The sequence below is a fragment of the Montipora capricornis genome, unplaced genomic scaffold, assembly GCF_036669925.1.
Source record: "Montipora capricornis isolate CH-2021 unplaced genomic scaffold, ASM3666992v2 scaffold_340, whole genome shotgun sequence".
NCBI lineage: Eukaryota > Metazoa > Cnidaria > Anthozoa > Scleractinia > Acroporidae > Montipora > Montipora capricornis.
This window is the reverse complement of record NW_027180078.1, coordinates 15001-21919: the sequence shown is the minus strand read 5'-3', so window position 1 is coordinate 21919 and position 6919 is coordinate 15001. Positions and strand designations below refer to the sequence as shown.

General features: G+C 37.9%; 1 pseudogene; it reads left to right on the top strand.

Annotated features, from left to right (window-relative positions):
• The first annotated feature begins 3410 nt into the window (after positions 1–3410).
• LOC138035258 (uncharacterized) overlaps positions 3411–6919 on the top strand; it is a 6254-nt pseudogene continuing 2745 nt past the window's right edge.

Genomic DNA, 6919 nt, shown 5'->3' with positions numbered 1-6919 from the left:
AATTTGGATCGACAGGAGGTTAATTTAAACACGAGCGAGGACTCTGAGGACAGTGGTGATTGGGGGTCTGTATCTGAGGTTGGTTTAGTTCAGTGTTTCTGTTGATTCTCTTCTACTCAAGGTGGCTCAACGTTTTATTAGGCGTTACGTACCCTGCTAGTTTTATCACTTTTTAATGCAGCCAAAAGACACGCTTCCTTTTTCGTTTGGCAGCATTGCAGCAATGATCAAATATTGACACAGACCCAAAGAGCTAGAATGGAAGTTCAGGAAATTAAGAAAGTTATCTCTCAAGAAAAACCTAAACTTAAGGTAAACAAACAAAAGGTTTTTAGCTTTATCACTTACCTTGAGATTGAATATATTGAAACCTAACCTTTATTGAAATTGTTTTTTGTAGCGCAAGAAAGCAGATCCCTCGAAAGAAACGAAGGTACGATAATTCTCTTACTTTCTTTTTTTTCCTTTTAAAAAATATAAAATCAATATCCGTCAGTAACTTTGTACACAATTTTGGGTTGACAGTCCGTTTATTCACGCACAAGTGAGGACGACGAGGACTGTGACGTTTTATCTGTTTCTGAGGTTTGATCATGACTTTCTGTCATTTTATAACTCGTTATGATGCACCTCTTCATAAGTATTAACGATGAGGTCGTTCTTCTTCGACTAGCCTGTGTACCCTTAACTGTGTAGCCTACAAAAAATCTTTTAAATAAAGAGTTAAACTGCTGCATAATCACTTTATTTCCTTTTTTGTAGCATGGTAAAGACAACATCAGGAAAAACAAAACACAGAAGACAGAAGGGGTGATAAGGAAAGTCACAGAAGTAAAGGAAAATATTTCACAGTCAAAGCCTAACGCAACCACGGCGAAAAAAACAAAGGTATTGTATGACAATTCCTGTGTATAACTATGAATTACTCAACAAAGTGTTTTGAAATTATGTTATTATCTCTAGGTTACACACTGCTCATTTAGGTTTTCTGTTTCGTCACAGCCAACAAGTCTAAAACTTCAACAAAGCGAAAAAGGTGCGTTGTTCCCTAGTTTGTTAATGTGCATTGTACAACAGCCGGATGACCAGCTAAAACGGTATAATGTCTTCTCTCTAGATCGAAACGAAGAAACTGACGATGATTTTGTTGACGAATGGGTAAGAAATAATTTTCTGAGGTATATACATGTACTGTCATTATTGTTGTTCCGCTTCTGTGTACGCCAGAGTATCATGAACTCAAAAACGAGTCATATGACGTGAGTCTGTCAGAAAAAATGTTCTTGTTGAGATCGAACTAAGAGGAGATGAAGCAGAGAACTGAAGTACAACGTGAAATAAAACAATTAAAGGGCAAGCAAACAGACAAAACCAGGATACAAACAAACAAAAAGAATAAATCAAAATAGTTCTTCTTCTTTCAAATACGCAGTTACAGTTACATTCACCATTCCAGTCACATCTTACCTCTTTTAATGCATTTCACAGGACTACAACATTGAAAAAATTGAAAAGGACGACTGGGTTGCCATAGCCTATAGCGGTTGTGACAACTGCTTCATAGGTCAAGTGGAGGAAAAGACACAAGATAACCTCTGTGTTAACTTTCTGAGCAAAAAAAATGAATTTTTCTACTGGCCACAAGTTCCAGATCGAGACACTATTTGTCCAAAATTTATAGTCTACCCAAAAGTAAAAGTGCAATGCTTAGGGAGAAAGTACAAGGTCGCCGAGGAGGGAAAGATTAATCAGGCATTTTTAGGATTTTCAAAGAAATATTTTTAAGCGACTTACACTGTGTCTAAATGACCGACAGCCGGTCAAGGTTTAAATTCAGTAAATGATGGACAGTCCGGTATTTTTTTTGTGAAAATCAGAGAAACTGATAGACTTAGGGCCTGTTCGCACTACGCGAAATTTTGTTTGTTTTGCAAAAAAGTCTGTCAACGCAAAACCATTTTAAGTGCGAACCATTTTTTTCGTCCACGAAAATTTTGTCAAGCGTCACTAAACTTCAAAGAGACCGTCGAGTAGCTTTGTAGGCCTACAATTTTAATCTATTGTTCCGTGACAGCTACCCTTCAACGGGTCATCATATTTCGTAATCGATACCACACAAAATGGTATTGCGTACGTGATCCCATTTACCGCCATTTAGAAATCGATAGACGAGGAGAAATATCAGACAGGGACAGCGATCCCGCACCATTTGTTCAAAATTCGTACATTCCCGAAACTCAGCAATATTTAAACTATTATGGATCTCAATGCTACTACGAGGAGCCACAGGCACTTCCACAGTACTACTACTGTCACGAAATCTCGGTATCTATTTCCATTGATTGACATTTGTGGTTACACAAATAATTAGCATGTCTCAAGTGCGAACGCTATTACGAAAACAAAAAAATTCGTGATTACAAAATTTTCAATTTTTTTGCAAACACCAAACCAAATTTTCCGGTGTAGTGCGAACAAGCCAATCCAAAGTATGCTATCTCGATCAAGAAGTACTAAGCGCTTCCACGAAACGTTGGTGTACAATTCACTAAATGACCGGCAGTCGGTATTTCGTTGCAATTCAGAAAAAAACCATAGAATTTTCCCATTCAAGATCAAGTTCTCTAACATGTTGTTTATACTACCCAACTTGCTTTGCTTTGATATTTGAGAGAAATGCCTGTAGCCATTACAAGGTCGATCGCATGGCGAGGCATTGCCATGGATATTAATTAATTGTTTCTTTGAATTTGAAAAAAACATCAAAAACCTTGACCGGCAATCGGTAAGAAGCGAAGAAGTAGGCTAGGTGTTAAAAAGAGACTAATAACGCTCTGTAGAAGCTCTAAGTGTTTCTTAATCGAGATAGCATACTTTAAATTGGATTAATCTATCGGTTTCTCTGATTTTTACAAAAACATCGCACTGCCTGTCCGCGCCCGTGCGAGTGGAAAAAAATGACCTTGTCTCCTTCAGTCGCTTTCAGATTTTCCCACGGCCATTTTTTCCACTCGCACCCTTTTTTGCCTCATACTCGATGGACTGAGTAAAACATCGCTCCATATGAACTCTACTGTTACACATGTCAAATGAAGGACATAATTAATTTGGAAATAACACGTTAATTTCAGAGTTACAATGGCTTATTATTGTATAGCTTTCACTGTTCACTTTTTTTACATTAGAAATGCCTTCATAATTCCTCATGAAAGATTGCAAATAAAGTTTCCACTTTTTTTCAGAGCAGTTTTTACAATCTATTTCTCTCTCATTCCTCATGAATACTGAGGTAGTACATGTTCCACCTCATGTTCCACTGCCACATGTGCAGGCGAAAAATGTCACCAAATCCCTGTTTCGTGACAAAGCCGCATGTGCACCATCCCCACCGGCTTGTACACTCATTGTTAATGGCTAACAATTCAGCAGGATTGTCTTTTGAAATGGTCAAGAATAGAAACGTCTTTGCAGCAGCCGAATCCACAATTTTGATCAAACATCCAAAGGGAGTGAACTTGCGGTAAAAGACAGGGAACGCGTCAAAGGTCAGTGGGTATTTTATACTTGGTTATGACGTTATCGAGTTTAGACCCCAAAGACACTGGTACAGAATGCACCCTTTGCAGCTTTAAAAAGGCACTTAGGGCACCAGAAATGTTCACAGAATCTGACGCCTACATTCAGGCTATGTTTAATTCTTAGTTGGTATTAAAGAAGATAGAAATCTAAATGGCGAAATGGTAGCGTGCGAAATGTACGGCGAAACAATGTCGTCCAGTGTAGACGTACACTGTACCAAATTTGTGTAAGTGATTTGTGATACTTTTCAAAAAATAAAAAATAAAAGTTGAGAACAAAACTCGTCAGTCAGTCTAGTCAAATGTTTTAAGGCAATTACAGCGCCAGTTTCATTTGGAATAATTTTGGCGGGATTAAGAATACAATTTGCGCGGTAAATAATTATGGTAGGTTACGTTGACAAGTGTTGTGCTGAAAATCAGAGTTGCTCGCTTCTGAGAATTAATTCATCGGGGGATAGTCAAGCTAGTGGATTGAAACGAGATTGTTAATAGTAAGAAACTGGTTTATGAATAAATGCAACATTTTCCGAAAAGAGCTTTTCTCAAGTACACGGCGGCCGAACGTCGTTGCGTGCGGTCGATCGTAGGTATATGATAGGCATGATTAGATAAGTGCAGCAAAATCTGTTTTTCAGTTTTAATCATGTTGATGTGCGCTTCTTAGCATCATGGAGACAAAATTTCTTAGCTCTTTTAGACAAAACTGTATCTAATTAGGTAATCCAAATCGAAAACTCAAATTAACGAAAGGGAAAATCACCAGGCACTGAATCGTTCCGCGGTTTTAACTTTTTCACCGGTATTAAATTAATTGAGTTCAAAATCACTATAATTCGCTCATAATGCTATGGAACAAAAGCATTCTTTGAAGTTGCGTTAACCAAAGCAAATTGAGACGTATCTGCCTCAAAGAAGTGTTTTGACGATTCCTGATTTCAACCCCGTATGTCACCCAACCATTAATTTTCGGCAATTGTGTTTCGAGACAACTTACTATAGTAAATTTGATCAAAATTAATAAGAACGCACATGCATACCAGATGTGGGTCGACCAATATATTTTTCATTTATAAGAAAATTCTCCAATAATCTACTATACATAAAATATTTCATGCGTCAGGTTTATCAAGTATTGAATGCTGGCACGTTTTATTGGTGCAGTTGTTGGAGGGATGAAGTTTCATTTCGGTTACACCGCTGCACGCAAACGAACACAAACGATAACAATGAACTCATGTATCTATATTTCATTTCTCTCTGCTGGGAAATGTACTAGTTACTTATTTGGTCAGTAAGAATACTGTGATAATTATTATTATTAATATTATTATTATTGTCGATGATACGCCTCACTCAGTTTTTTGCTGTAATATAGTTACGTATAAACGAAATAATAGCGCGCGGTTTTTGCCGTTAGACAGATTTTCATTCAGCTTAGGCTGAGGGTCACTGGAACAAAGGTAGTGTTGTAGTTGTACTTACATGAAGAAAGATATTCTGTTTTAAATTCTCAAGGGTTATTGGTGAATTTCGCTAACATTATCCAAGGTATGGCGAGGATTACCATAATTATTCTGTTATCGGAAACGGGAATTCTCATTGGGTATAATAGACTGATAAGTGGATAACATTAGCCAAGCTGATCATCTTCATTAAATATTTGCTCATAATTTGCTATTCAACAAAAACATTCTTTTACGTTGCGTTAACCAAAGCAAATTGAGAAGTATCTGCCTCAAAGAAGTCTTTTAACGATGCCTGATTTCATCCACGCATTTCATCGAACAATTACAACATCTTTTGCAAGACAAGCTTAAATTGGATCAAATAAGAACCCGAACGCACATATGCACACCAGATGTGGGTCGACCAATGTATTTTTCTTTTATAAGTAAATTCTCCAATACTGTACTGTACAAAAATAATATTTCATGCGTCAGGTTTATCAAGTCTTGAATGCTGGTGCGTTTTATCTGTGCAATTGTGGGAGGGATGAAGTTTCACTTTGGCGAAAGCGCTGCACGCAACACAGTACACCGAACGCAAAAGATAATGACCTCATGTACCTATATTTCATTTCTGTCTGCCGACAAATGTGCTACTTGGTTATTTGGTCAGTAGGAAGTTCGTCAATAGGACAATACCGTTTCAATTATTATTATTATTTATTATTATCATCAAGTTGTCGATGGTTCGCCTTGATTCTGTTTTTTACTGTGATATAGCACGGTATAAACGTTAAAATAATGGCGCGCTCTTTATGCGGTTTGACAGATTTTCATTAAGCTTAAGCTGAGGGTCAATGGAACAAGAGTAGTATTGTGGTTTTAATTACATGAAGAAAGATATTCTGTTTTAAATTCTCGAGGGTTATTGGTGAATTTCGCTAACATTATCCAAGGTATGGCGACCATTATCCATGATTATTCTGTTATCGGATAACAGGATTCTCATTGGGTATAATAGACTGATAAGTGGCTAACATTAGCCAAGCTAATCATCTTTAGTAAAGGATATCTCTGATTGGCTCTAATAGTCAATAATGGCCGATAATGAATAACAGTTTTTAGTACCAATTATAATGAAAAAGTACCAATTAATTTGAAAAGGTGTTTTAGATAGTTCTGTGCTGTTCATGTAGCTCCTGTGGTGGAATGAATGTTTGTGTTGCGTGAATCTTTGCTTGAATGTTCCTTCTGTCAATCCGATCTAGTTCTTCGTAGTATCGTCTGTTGTGACTCGGGCGTTGTAGATTACAGCTGATGTTAAGCAGTTATTGTCAATGGGGCATTGGTCTTTATCGCGGCAGTTGCATTGGTCTTGGGCGTTAGGTTTGGTGTCGATGCTGGTTACTTTCTTGTTGTGCTAGTTACCGGTAATTATACATTGCATATTGTCCATACAACTGTAGCTGACCTTGACGTTGTTTTTGTTAAAAAGGCTGTGATATTTTTGATGTCTTGGGAAATGTCTAGAGATTAGTTGGAGAAATGTTCTGCCGATGTTAGTTTTTACGCTTTTATAATGTTTCTCTGCCTATTACGTCTTGGCCGTACAGGATGTCTGTGTTTGTTGAAGCTTAGCATTTCTGTGTAGCCGCTAGATTTAAGGGTAATTGTGAAGAAGAGCTCCCCAAAAAACCTGTCGGCCGACTGTCGGTCAACTGTCGGCCGACAGTCGGCCAACTGTTGGCCGACAGTCGGCCGACTGTTGCCCAACTGTCGGCCGACAGTTTGTGTTATGTTTGAGGCCAAAGTGTCGGCCGACTGTTGGCAACCTGTCGGTAACGTGTCGGTAACGTGTCGGTAACCTGTTGGCGGGGCATTTACTTGTCTATT